The sequence below is a fragment of the Myotis daubentonii genome, chromosome 2, assembly GCF_963259705.1.
Source record: "Myotis daubentonii chromosome 2, mMyoDau2.1, whole genome shotgun sequence".
Classification (NCBI taxonomy): domain Eukaryota; kingdom Metazoa; phylum Chordata; class Mammalia; order Chiroptera; family Vespertilionidae; genus Myotis; species Myotis daubentonii.
Window position 1 is genome coordinate 102,579,572 of NC_081841.1, and position 13,801 is coordinate 102,593,372.

At 40.4% G+C, this 13,801-nt stretch overlaps 2 pseudogenes; both read right to left on the reverse strand.

Annotated features, from left to right (window-relative positions):
* Positions 1–841: 841 nt before the first annotated feature.
* On the reverse strand, positions 842–1,210 carry LOC132226261 (SRA stem-loop-interacting RNA-binding protein, mitochondrial-like; annotated as a pseudogene).
* A 9,183-nt stretch (positions 1,211–10,393) lies between these two features.
* Positions 10,394–13,396, reverse strand: LOC132226634 (TATA box-binding protein-associated factor RNA polymerase I subunit D-like; annotated as a pseudogene).
* Between the last annotated feature and the right edge of the window lie 405 nt (positions 13,397–13,801).

The window sequence follows — 13,801 nt, forward strand, 5'->3', positions numbered from 1 at the left end:
GTGAATAGCTATATTTGTGGCTATAGTCTATTTATGGCTATAGTGAATTCACCTACCCATCCTGGGACACGGCAGCACAGCAGAAATAAGGATCAGTGCGGTAACAAACAGGAGACACGAATACATCAGTCTCAGGGCTACGGAGATTTTGGACCATTTCATCAGGACTGTCGCCAAATGTAGGTACCTCCATATCAGAAAGTTTATCAGATAGAGACCCAACACTCAAGAGAGAATGACTAGCAACACATGGCCTTGCTCTTTCAGTAATCACTGAATAGGTGCCTTTTCTCTAATCCCAACCTTAGTTGGTTTGGACAGTGGCTCTGCTTGCCCTTGTTAAAAATAAACAAACAAACAAACAAACAAACAAACATTCAATGATTTGGGGAAAGAACATCGTTTCTGGGCTCCACTCATATTAATTTTCCAGGGAGTCTCTCAGTCTCACTTTAGGAATTTTCTTTCAAATTGAATAGGAGAATTGTGGATGCATTTCTGGTATCAAAATAAGTAACCATCCAAAATGAATGTACTGTAATCAAATAAGGACAACCCCCCCCCCCCCCAACCACCACCAAAAGATGTTTTCCTTTAGGAAATGAGTGGGACAGCATAGATATTTCAGGCAGACCCTGCTAAAATTCTACCAAGCAATTAAGAAATATAATAGTTTAAATTTAACTTACAGAAAAATGATTTGATGGGAAGATGAGAGAAAGGCTGCTTCCTGACATTCGCCAGGCCATGCGAGAAGAGTTTTCAGAGCAGTGGCTGATGTGGACATTGCATTCAGAAGAATGACAATTTATTCTTTCACAAAACTCTTCCCCCACCCCCCGTTTTGTTCCTTTATTTAATAGGTAGTAATAGTCTTAAAAATCTTTCTCTTCCTCAGATGTTTGATCCCCTTGCAAAACTTTTGGTCTCTGAGCTTGAACATGGAGTTTTACTCCATCAATAACATGATTGTCATGCTGTAGTGCATTCTGAAGTTCTTCTGAAGAAAAATGAATCCAACCCATACTGCTGTGAAAGCCAGTCTCTGTCAAAAGGTACAGTGCACTTTCATATATGGCCAAACTGTGCAAAGTGTTCTCTCAGCTCACTCCAAGAGACGGTCCAGGGAATTTTTCTGACAAAGGCAACGGGCCAACTAGTACTGGCCCACAGAGCCATAGCTAGGGGCCCTTGCTGCCGACACCGCCATCTTTTTTTCACAAAACTCTTAAAGACCCTGACTTAATTGCTTAACTTCCAGGTAAGAAAGTGTTCCATCTCTCTCTATGTACCCTTCTCCCTATGCCCTACTATTCACCCCATGCCAACCTCCCCTCCAGGGTCTCAAGCCCACCTGGTGTTTATTGGTCACTGGAAGAGTCCCCAACCCAGAAAACCTCTAGTCCTCCGTTCACTAAGTACTCCAGAGAACAAAACATATTCTCCCTCTTTCTCCTCTTCCCATCCAAACCCGTTTGGCAGCAATGCAAATCTCAGTTAAGTGTTGAGGAAAAATCAGGCCAACTACACTAATTCACTCTAAGGTGTGAATGATTGATAATACCATAAACATCCCATAGCTATTTGCATTTTTAAAGATCTTCTTTGCCCTACTGAATTTCTGTTTGCATGGATTTCAAGCTAGAGAAGCAGAGAAAGTTTTTTTGTTTTGCTTTTTTAAACCACATAAGCAACTTGGGATCTGTCATATAAAGGTCAGGTCATCTCATTTTAATCACTTCACTGGCTTAGTTAAAACCATTGGGCCTGCATTATTCTCACTGCCTTAATACTATGCTGGGGCCTGCCTTGGCCAAAGCAACTGAATTAAGTAAGTTCTCTGCACTTGAGCCCTGAAAATCTAGAACTAAACTAAGGGGGTTTTGTGTTCATCTTGCATCACTCTATCCTTGGCTGAACCAGACAGAAAGTTCCCCTATAACCAGTAGGGCTGCATGTAGGCCACACTTTTGTTGGCATGTAGCAGATGAGGAATGAAAGGAACTCTGAGTTTTATGTCCTCCTGCTGCCTGCCCTCTACCTCCTCATAGATTCTGCTCTAGTCCCTTAACCCTCTGAACTATGGATTGAGTTCCACATCAGAACTCCTGGTGATCGCTCATTGCAGCGTGAGGGCATCACGGTGTGAGGGCGTGACGACCACATAAACTTTTATTAATAGGATTGTATTATTTTCCATATGAACAACTGTAAACTGACTTTTGTTTCACCCTGTATTGTTAGGGTCGCCAAAGGAGAAACACAGGAGGCCAAAAGTGGTAAAGAATTATGAATTTATTAGGTCATCTGGAGACCAGATGGGCTGAGCCCCAAAATGGCATTGGCACCCAGGGACAGGGAGTCAGAGATTTTAAAGAACTCCAGGTGGACTTTTTCAGTGGGGAATTCTCTGGGCAGGTCTGGATCCTGGGCAAGTCTGGAGGGGAAAGTTAACAAATATAATGTGTTCTAAGAGAAAAGGAATGTTGGTTGTGAGATGATTTAAGTGTCAGTTTCCCTGGGGAGGGGATATTGATTCAATTATTTGATCAGACCAAACATGTATATTAATACATTCATTTTTGTACTGACACAATCAAAAAATAAAATTTAAAAACAATTTTTTAGAGCCCTAGCCAGTTTGGCTCAGTGGAAAGAATGTTGGCCTGCGGACTGAAGGGTCCCAGGTTGGATTCCAGTCAAGGGCACATGCCTGGGTTGTGGGCTCAATCCCCAGTGTGGGGCATGCAGGAGGCAGCCAATCAATGATTCTCTCTCATCATTGATATTTCTCTCTCTCTCTCCTTCTCCTTTCCTCTCTGAAATCAATAAAAATATATTTTAAAAATAGGCAAAAGTGTCTAGAGCCAATGAAATTCATAACACAGCCCTACTCAAGGTGACCTCTTCCAACAGTTTTTGCTGCTCTGCCACCTGCATCACTGTCAACTTTAGGAACAACCTCAGAAAAGGGGTGGCATTATTATGTCCACTGATAGAGAGGAAAAGCGGAACATAGAAGCTCAATAATTCTCTCAGAGTCTTGAGGTCACAGGAGCTGCCTGACTGTGGCTAGATCATGACCTAGCACCGTAGTCGGCAAACTGTGGCTTGCGAGCCACATGCGGCTCTTTGTCCCCTTGAGTGTGGCTCTTCTTAAGCCTTTGAAGTACCCTAATTAAGTTAATAACAATGTACCTACCTATATAGTTTAAGTTTAAAAAATTTGGCTCTCAAAAGAAATTCAATTGTTGTACTGTTGATATTTGGCTCTGTTGACTAATGAGTTTGCCGACTACTGCCCTAGCAGATTGCTTGAGCAAGCGTCAAGGGATAGTGAATCAGCTTGCACATTATACACCTAGGGTGAGGTCTGAAGAAGACAAGTGGTTTGCAACCTTCTCCCCACTCCCCAGGCCAATAAGTTTTGTTCTGTTCTGTTCTGTAATCACCCACGCTAGGAGTCCCACGGGCAGGTACCACCAAATTATAAATGATGGGATGAGGTAAATGGCTTTTTGCCAGCAGATCTGACCCAGTAGCAGATCAGAAATGTTTTCTGCCCTTTCAGGATGCTGGCACAGGTGAGGATTGGCCATCCAAGCCAAGTTTCATCTGGTTGTGCCCTGTGAAGCCCAACCAGAGGGGCTCTGATGGAATTTCCCTGTGTGCTGGCTTTCTTCGAGGATATTCCTTTGATGGTGCCAGCAGCCTGGCAGTTGCCTTTGAAAACTCTTGTTTTCATACAAACAATAAACTCTGGCCTGGAGAGAGCCAACTTGAGCCCAAACCATTCATCTTGTATTCCTTTCTCTCTCCCTTTCTTTAACTTAAAGGATCTGCAAAAAGTTAAAAATGGCAATTTCAGCGCTGTATAATAAGAGATGCTGAAATAAGAGTGATGTAGCCATGCTGGTTCACTAACACAAACAGGCACATAAAATATGCATGTGAGTACACCCCACTTTACAGGCCCTCAGGTGAGTAAAAGTCAAGACTTTGCAAATTGAATAATATGCTAAGTATACCAGTAGGTTGGATTTTTACCAGAATTCAGAGATAATTCCTTTTGCAAGTTCAGGACCTTTTGTGGTATTCATAACCTTGCATATATTTATGTATTTTATAAACTTGGATTTTAGTATATCAGGTTTACTCTAAGTAGAACACAAGCTATTTGTTAGATTCTGGAGTTCAACTTGGGACTCTAAGTATAGCAGCAATATAAAGTATTACAATGGAATTCATGGAAAAAAATTTAAGCCCACAAAACTGTCTGAGGGATAGAAACTAAGTACTTTGAGGAAATGTATTAAGAATTGTATTAAGTAATAAAAACAGCCGAGGCCGGCATCCTGTACTTGAAAAGGATGATAATGTCCCTGACATGTTTCCTGGGAAGTATGTTGCCTTTAAGTTGGTTTTCCATGGATTCAGTCTCTAGGCACATCTTCTCTATTTTTAAAACAACATCACATTTCTGCAGGGGTTGAGAGCAACCTGTGCTACAGTGATAAAGACCGTGTTTCTTGAAGAATATAATCCTCTGTCAGATGGCTGGGTACATAGACTCATCTGACAAATCTTACTGATCACCTACAAATTATCAAGTGCTCTGAAAGACCAGTTCCTGCCCTTTTGTAAATTACATTCTGGGGACAAAGTAGATATAACCAGGCTGGCCATTGAGGCAATCTTTCATGCACTTAGGAGTCATTGACCATTAACTAGAGAGTGATATAAAAATCCATTCTCAAGAATTTTGGGCTGGTGAGAAGGGTGATAGACCCTTTTGTAGACAGGCAAGAGAGTTTGTTTTCTACTTTGTAATTTTTGCTTCCTGATACACAGTATGTGCTATTAGTACTAATAACTCTTTGAAGCAGCTATCCTCTGAATATTATAAAAGACTAAACTGAAATTTGATATTAAGTTTGTGACAAAAGCCTATCAATGTTGATGCATCTATGTTTCTATCTCTCTTTCCCTCTCTCTTCCTTTCTCTCTAAAATCAATAAAAACATATTAAAAAATAAAAACAAGAATATAGTATAACTGACAAGAGATGTCAATAGACTCCTTGAAATTAGTCTAGACAAGTACTAAACCAAAAGACCTGAACAGACACTTCTCCAAAGAGGACATACAGATATGTTCATGGATTGGAAGAATTGACATCATTAAAATGTCCATGCTACCCAAAGCAATCTATAGATTCAACACAATTCCTATTAAAATACCACCAGCATATTTCACAGAACTATAACAAATTCTCAAAAATTTATATGGAACTAAAAAAGACCCTGAATAGCTGCAACAATCTTAAGAAAGAGGAACAAAGTTGGAGGGACCACTTTTAGTTGTCCTGGTGTTAGTAATTTTTTTATTTGCCTAGCATATTTTTTCTGCTTATTACTAAATCAACCCCAAATTCTTCACTCCTTGTTAAATCTCTTCTTAAGATGTTCAGTCACCTGAATGGTTTACAGAGTTCATCTTCCTGAGAAACTCTTTGCCTTGTTCCAATAAGGAAAGACTGTTCTCTAGGCCTGGGCGTTCTCTCTCTCTCTCTCTCTCTCTCTCTCTCTCTCTCTCTCTCTCTGTCTCTCTCTCTCTCTCTCTCTCTCTAAATAATTTTTTATTTTTCAATTACAGTTGACACACAATATTATATTAGTTTTAGGTATACAACCTAGTGCAGTGATGGAGAACCTTTAGAGCTCGGCGTGTCAGCATTTTGAAAAACCCTAACTTAACTCTAGTGCCATGTCACATATAGAAATTTTTTGATATTTGCAACTATAGTAAAACAAAGACTTATATTTTTGATATTGATTTTATATATTTAAATGCCATTTAACAAAGAAAAATCAACCAAAAAAAATGAGTTCGCGTGTCACTTCTGACACGCGTGTCATAGGTTCGCCATCATTGACCTAGTGATTAGGCTTTATAAAACTTACTAAGTGATCATCCCAATAAATTTCATACCCATCCAACACTATACATAGTTTTTAAAATACTAGAGACCCAGAGCACAAAAATTCATGCCCTGGGGGGGTCCTTCAGCCTTGCCTGCCCTCTCTCATAGCCCAGGAGCCCTCAGGGGATGTCCTACTGATGGGGAGCGGGCCTAAGCTGAAGTCTGGCCTCCCTCTACAGGAGGAAGGCAATGCCCCCATCAAGCCTCTGCTGCTGCCACTGCCAGCCTCCATGGCTGCCTGAGCCTTGGCTCTCACAGTCACTGGGGCTTACCTGAGCCTCAGGCAGCCGCTACAGCTTTGTCCGGAAGGACATCCAGAAGACATCTGCTCTAATTAACATATTACCCTTTTATTTGTATAGATTATTGACTATATTCTCTATGTTGTACTTTATACCCCTATGACTGTTCTGTAACTACTAATTTGTACTTCTAAATCCCTTCACCTTTCCCCCACCCCTCCCATCCCTCTCCCATCAAGCAACTGTTAAAAAGTTCTATATCTCTAAGGCTGTGTCTGTTATGCTGTTAATCTATTTTGATTTTTTAGATTCAATTATTGATAGGTATGTATTTATTGCCATTTTATTGTTCATATTTTTTATCTTTATTTTTCTTCTTTTTTAAAAAAATATGTTTTTATTGATTTCAGAGAGGAAGGGAGAGGGAGACAGAGATAGAAACATCAATGATGAGAGCATCATTGATCAGCTGCCTCCTGCATGCCCCCTACTGGGGATTGAGCCTGCAACCCAGCATATGCCCCTGACCGGAATCAAACCCGTAACCCTTCAGTCCGCAGGCCAACGCTCTATCCAATGAGCCAAGCCGGCTAGGGCTTTTCTTCTTCTTCTTAAAGAAGACCCTTTAACATTTCATGTAAGACTGGTTTGGTGGTAATGAACTCCTTTAGTTTTTGTGTTTTGTTTTGTTTGTTTTTTATCTGTGAAGCTCTTTATCTGACCTTCAATTCTAACTGATAACTTTGTTGGGTGGAGTAATCTTGGTTGTAGGTCTTGCTTTTCATCACTTTGAATATTTCTTGCCAATCCCTTCTGGCCTGTAAAGTTTCTGTTGAGAAATCAGCTGACAGTTTTATGGGAGTGCCCTGTAGGTAACTAACTGCTTTTCTCTTGCTCCTTTTAAGATTCTCTCTTGGTCTTTAACCCTTGGCATTTTGATTATAATGTGTCTTGGTGTGGGCCTCTTTGGTTTCATATCATTTGGGACTCTGTGCTTCCAGAACTTGTATGTCTAGCTCCTTCACAATGTTAAGGAATTTTTCTGTCATTAATTTTGCAAATAGATTTTCAATTTCTTGCTCTCTCTTGCTTCTCCTTTTGGCACCCCCATGATGCAAATGTTGTTATGCAAGTTGTCCCAGAGGCTCCTTACACTATCTTCATATTTTTGGATTATTTTTCTTTTTTGCTGTTCTGATTGGGTGTTTTTGCTTCTTCACATTCCAAATTGCTGGTTTGATTCTTGGCTTCCTCTGCTCTACTGTTGATTCCCTTGTAGGTTATCCTTCATTTCAGTTAGTGTATCCTCCATTTCTGACTGGCCCTTTTTTATGTTGTTTATGTTCTCACTAAGTTCCTGGGAATTCTCAGTAAATTCTTTGAGCATCCTTATAACCATTGTTTTGCACTCTGTATCTGGCAGTTTTCTTCCATTTCATTTAGTTCTTTTTCTGGAGATTTCTCCAGTTCTTTTATTTGTGACATATTTCTTTGTCTCTGCATTTTGGCTGCATCCCTGTGTTTGTTTCTATGTATTAGGTAGAGCTGCTATGTCTCCTGGACTTGGTAGAGAGGCCTTGTATAAGAGGGCCCAGTGGCTCAGCCTCCCAGGAGAGGCCAAGCTGTGAACCAAGGCTGGCTGCCACTAGTGCAGGGCCTGGGGCCACTTAGCAAGAGGTAGGAGGTACACAGATACCAGATGTTGCTCATTTGAGACATTTTAGGAAGGTTCAATGCATGAGGCAAGAGAGGCCAGTTATATGGAAAAGCAACTGGCAACGGCTTGGATGGGCCTGCAAGTTGGGTCTGGCCGGGTTTCAGGGAATCACCAGGGTGGAGCTAACAGTGTGAGCCAGGTTAATGGAGACAGATATGGCTCTGGCCTGCTGGCTCTGTGGGGGGAAGGTCTCAGCAAAGGAACAATGGCTTCTGCCAGCACTTTTGTCTTGTCCCAGTGCCGAATACTTTAGTTCCTCTCCGTATGTCCCTGGTTCCTTTCAAGCTGCTGCCTCAGCACTGCAGCTTAGAGAGAGTGAGTCTGAGTAAGTCCATGCATGGGCCCTTTGCAAGGAACTGACTAGTACTCCAGCAGCCTCCATGTCACTTAGCCACAATCCCCACAGCCCAAAGTTATGGCAACTTCTCTTCCCAGCACTGGTGTGGGACTGGAGATGGGGGTGGGGGCAAGATATCCCTCCCAATTATAAACTACACAACATCGATGTGGGATCAACTAGGTCCATGTCTTTCCCTCGCCTTCTAGTCTCAATGTGGTTTCTTTAATTCCTTAGTTGTAGGACTTCCATTCAGCTAGATTTCAGGTGGTTCTGAATAACAGTTGTTCTGAAGTTTAGTTGTATTTTTGATGTGGTTGTGGGAGGATTTGAGTACTGTGTTTACCTCTGCCACCCTCTTGATCAGAAGCCTGGAGTCTTTCTTTATGTCACTTCCCGGAGGAGTTCCTTCCCTTTTTTCTTGTGTTAGATATCCTGTTCCTGTACCCTCTTACCTGATTGTCTCTCTTGTTTTGGTGGAACACATTATCCTATAGTTGTCCAAGAAGGCTGCATAAGAAGAAAAATTCTTGAGACTTGGCATATCTGAAAATGTCTTTATTCTACCCTCACAGTTGATTGAGAATTTAGTTGGGTATAAAATTTTAAATTGATCATATTTATCCTTCAGAATTTAAAAATTATCTCAGTGATCTTTTAGCTTTCAGTGTTGCTATTAAAAGTTCTTATCCATTCTGATTTTTTATTCTTTATATGAGACTTGTGGGAGTTTGTCTCTAGTGTTCAAAAATTTCTTATTGAAGTTCCCTGGTATGAGTCTATTTTGTTGTTGTTGTTTTGTTTGTGTCTATTTTTTTTTTCTTTTGCATTAACACTTATGTACCCTTTCCACTTATAATCTCATCTTTTAGTTTGTGAGTTCATTTCCTCCTTTTTCTTAGTTCTCTCTTTGTGTAATATATGTTGCTGGGATATGGGATCTCCTGGACCAGGGTTCTAATTTCCAATATTTTACCTTCTATTTTCATGAACTTGACTTTTTGCTACATTTTCTTAGATGTTTTCTCAAATTTATCTCCCAATCCTTTTATCTAGTTTTCCTTATGTTATCTTATCTTTTATTTCTAAGAACTTCGTTGTTGTTCTCTGTTATGTTTTTAATAGTAATATGGTCTTATTTTATGCTTATAGTATTTCTAAGAGTTTCACATTTTTTTAGCTCCCTGCACAGTTCATATATATATATATATATATATATATATATATATATATATATATATTCAAGTGTATTGATTTTCTTTTTTTCTGTTCGTGGTTTTGGCCTCTATCATTCATATTAGAGACTTTTTCTCAGTATTCTGGTTGTTTCTTGTTTGTTTATATTTAAGAGTAGAGACTGAAAAGCTGATTAGAATCTTTCAGCGTAAGTGTAAGAGTTGTCAACTCCCAGTCTCCAATTTTGGACTGTTCTGTTTGTGGGGCCATTAATGTCAATATCTTTGTGCTTTTGTGCTGGTCAGAGTCCCTAGAAAAGTTCTTCAAATATCCCACTGGAGGATCAAATCCTAGCCACAAGTATTCTGGCATTTCATTTATTTGGTTTCAGTATAGTACTCTTGACTTGGGTGGACCTGCTGCCTCCAGTCTGGACATGCTCCAAATAATCTCTCTCTGGTTAATTTTTCTGATATTTCTTGTTGCTTTAGGTAGGCTCATATTAATTGGATTTCACTTTTCTTTTGCTTACAGGAATTCTTTTAACATTCTTATAGTATGGCCTACTGGTGATGAATTATGTGAACTTTTGTATCTCTGGAAAAAAGTCTTTATTTCAGTTTTGTTTTTAAAAGATATTTTCACCATGTATAGATTTATAGATTAAAATATTTTTCTTTCAATATTTTAAATATGTTGCTCTACCATCTTCTCACTTTCATTCCTTTCTATGAGAAAATATCTGTTATCCTTATTTTATCTCTATTTAATGTGACTTCTTTCTCTGGTTACTTTTAAGGTTTTCTCTTCATCATTTAAGCAATTTGACTATAAAGTACTCTGGTGTCATTTGTTTCATGTTTCTTTTTTTAACATTAAAATGTTAAAACATTTAATTTGATAAAACCTATGACCAAAATTATTTCACATGATTAAACTTATGCTGACTCTTCAATTAGAGAGACAGATCCATTGTCATGAGTATTTATATTTATGACTATTAAGATCTTCTTTTTCGAAGAGAAACCAAGATGGCAGCATAGGTAAACACCGGAGTTTGCTGCCTTGAACAACCACTTCAAAAATACAACTAAAAGACGGAACGGACATCAACCAGAACCACAGGAAGGCTGGCTGAGTGGAAGTTCTACAACTAGGAGGAAAGAGAAAAACACCAAGACTCAGAGGAGGCGCAGTGCTGAAGTAAAATACTAAGGTGCGGAGTGCATGTGGAGCGGGCTGGCGGCTGAGGGCGTGGTTGTTGTTTTCAATTGGGAGGGAGTCTCAGGCTCTGAGCTCCAGCTCCAGGCGAGTCTCTAGGGACCCAGACTCATATGGGAGAAGCAGGACTGTCTGGCATCACTCAGAACCCTAGGGCAGCTTTCTCTCCTTGGGGCTTGCAGCGATTACTGGGACACTGAGAAGCAGAGCCTCTGAGGGCAAAACTGAGAGCAGCCATAATTGCTAACCCCACCCTGTTAATCCCGTGGGACCCACCCTGCCCAAGCACTGCAGGGAGACTTTTGCTGGATAGCCTCAGGCAAAGGCTAGATTAGCACCTCCCTAGAGATCCAGGAGCCAGGAAGCCCAGAGGTCAGAGTGGGACCATCCAGTTTGCAGCTCCGTGGAACCATAAAAGACACACTCAGGGTGCAGACTCAGTGAGCACCAAAGCCCCATCAAAGCAAGTCTACCCCCAGAGGGGTGTCTCCAGCACAGAACTGCCCCCACTGCAGACACAGCTGATTCTCACAACCAATTGGCCTGGAGGTCAATTTCTCACAATGATAACTACAACAATCAAGGCTTAATTACAACAAGACTATGCACAAAGCCCACAAGGGGGTGCACCAAGAGTGTCTACCTCAGGTAATTGGGACACTTAGCACAGCAAAGCATAAAAAATGCCGAGACAAAGAAACAGGACACAAAAGACAGAATTGGAGGAAAGGAAACTGCTGGATATAGAGTTCAAAACCACACTTTTAAGGTCTTTAAAGAACTGTCTAGAAGCTGCTGATAAACTTAATAAGGCCCTTGAAAAGACTGGTGAGACCGCCGATAAATGTAGTGAGATCTTCAAGAAATCTAATGAGACCCTCGATGTGATAAAGGACCAACTAGAAATTAAGCATACACTGACTGAAATAAAGAACATTATACAGACTCCCAACAGCAGACCAGAGGATCGCAAGAATCAAGTCTTAGATTTGAAATACGAAGAAGCGCAAAAAACACCCAACCGGAAAAGCAAAATGAAAAAAGAATCCAAAAATACGAAGATAGTGTAAGGAGCCTCTGGGACAGCTTCAAGCACACCAACATCAGAATTATAGGGGTGCCAGAAGATGAGAAAGAGCAAGATATTGAAAACCTATTTGAAGAAATAATGACAGAAAACTTCCCCCACCTGGTGAAAGAAATAGACCTACAAGTCCAGGAAGCGCAGAGAACCCCAAACAAAAGGAATCCAAAGAGGACCACACCAAGACACATCATAATTAAAATGCCAAGAGCAAAGGACAGAAAGAATCCTAAAAGCAGCAAGAGAAAGAAACTCAGTTACCTACAAGGGAATACCCATACGACTGTCAGCTGATTTCTCAACAGAAACTTTGCAGGCCAGACGGGAGTGGCAAGAAATATTCAAAGTGATGAATACCAAGAACCTACAACCAAGATTACTTTATCCAGCAAAGCTATCATTCAGAATTGAAGGTCAGATAAAGAGCTTCAAGATAAGAAAAGCTAAAGGAGTTCATCACCACCAAACCAGGATTATATGAAATGCTGAAAGGTATCCTTTAAGAAGAGGAAGAAGAAGAAAAAGGTAAAGATACAAATTATGAACAACAAATACACATCTATCAACAAGTGAATCTAAAAATCAAGGGAATAAATAATCTGATGAATAGTATGAACTGGTGATTGTAATAGAATCAGGGACATAGAAAGGGAATGGACTGACTATTCTTGCGGGGGGAGGTGGGAAGGGGTGTGGGGTGAGGGAAGAGATTGGACAATAATCGTGCACCTATGGATGAGAACAGTGGGTGGGGAGTGAGGGCGGAGGGTGGGGTGGAAACTGGGTGGAGGGGAGTTATGGTGGGAAAAAAGAGTAACTAATGTAATAATCTGAACAATAAAGATTTAATTAAAAAAAAGATATTTTTCTAAATCTTCACCAACATTTATCAGTTTGAAAGATTCCTTGAGGTGGTATTTATACTTCAGTTTGAAAGTAGTTGAAAAATCCTCTTGCTGCTACTTGTTCAAAGGTTAAAAGTTTTCTCCAAGGTAATGGTTTTCCTCCATTCTCTGATTCTAAAAATGGGAGCCCAGGTCTTTTATCTTTAAATTGTTTCTTATTTATTTGTGACCTAGTGTTTTTCTTTCCTCTTGGTCTTCCCCTTGGTCTTCCTGTTGACTTATATTTCCTCTTTTTACATTTCTTCCTTTTTTTTCAGAATCTTTCAAAAATAGCTTTCAGCCGAAACCGGTTTGGCTCAGTGGATGGAGCGTCGGCCTGCGGACTGAAGGGTCCCAGGTTCGATTCCGGTCAAGGGCATGTACCTGGGTTGCGGGCACATCCTCAGTGGGAGATGTGCAGGAGGCAGCTGAGGCAGCTGATCGATGTTTCTCTCTCATCGATGTTTCTAGCTTTCCAGCTCTCTTCCTTCCTCTCTGTGAAAAATCAATAAAATATATTTAAAAAAAAATAGCTTTCAAAGTCAATGGTCTTGGTTCTAAATATGAGTCACTTGATGAATCTCTTGCTTGAACATTTTCAGGTGAATGAACAAATTTTCTAATAGGATTTCTATGCCTCCATTTAGGTGAGTAAGGAAACACTGGGTTTTAAATAAGCTGCTACCAGAGGAAGAGTTATCATTTTGATTTCCAATTTCCATAGTTGAATCAGATGATGTTATGTAGTTCAGTTATGCATTTCTGGTATGTATTCTCCAAGTCCCTCTCAAAATTGTTATTCCTCACTTGTTCTTTGCTTTAACCAAATTTCCATTCAGGTTAGCAGCTTGCAACAAGCTCTGGCTTGGTGTGGGCCTCAGCTGCCTACTTACCCCTGTAACCAGGCCTTGGAGGTCTATATCCAGCAACCTCTGACCTCAGCACTCTAACAGACAACAACCACCTGCCTCTGCAACTGGGCAGAAGAAAAGACTATGCCAACCACTTAATCCAACTAACAGTGGGGCCAAAATTTCACGATAACAATTTATCTCTGGAAGGAAAGTGAGAGGCGGGAGTTTGGGGGTGACCATTTTGGTTGCCACAGAGGGAGGAGGCTGTTTCATGTTCCTTGTGTTTGAGTTTCATTAGACTTT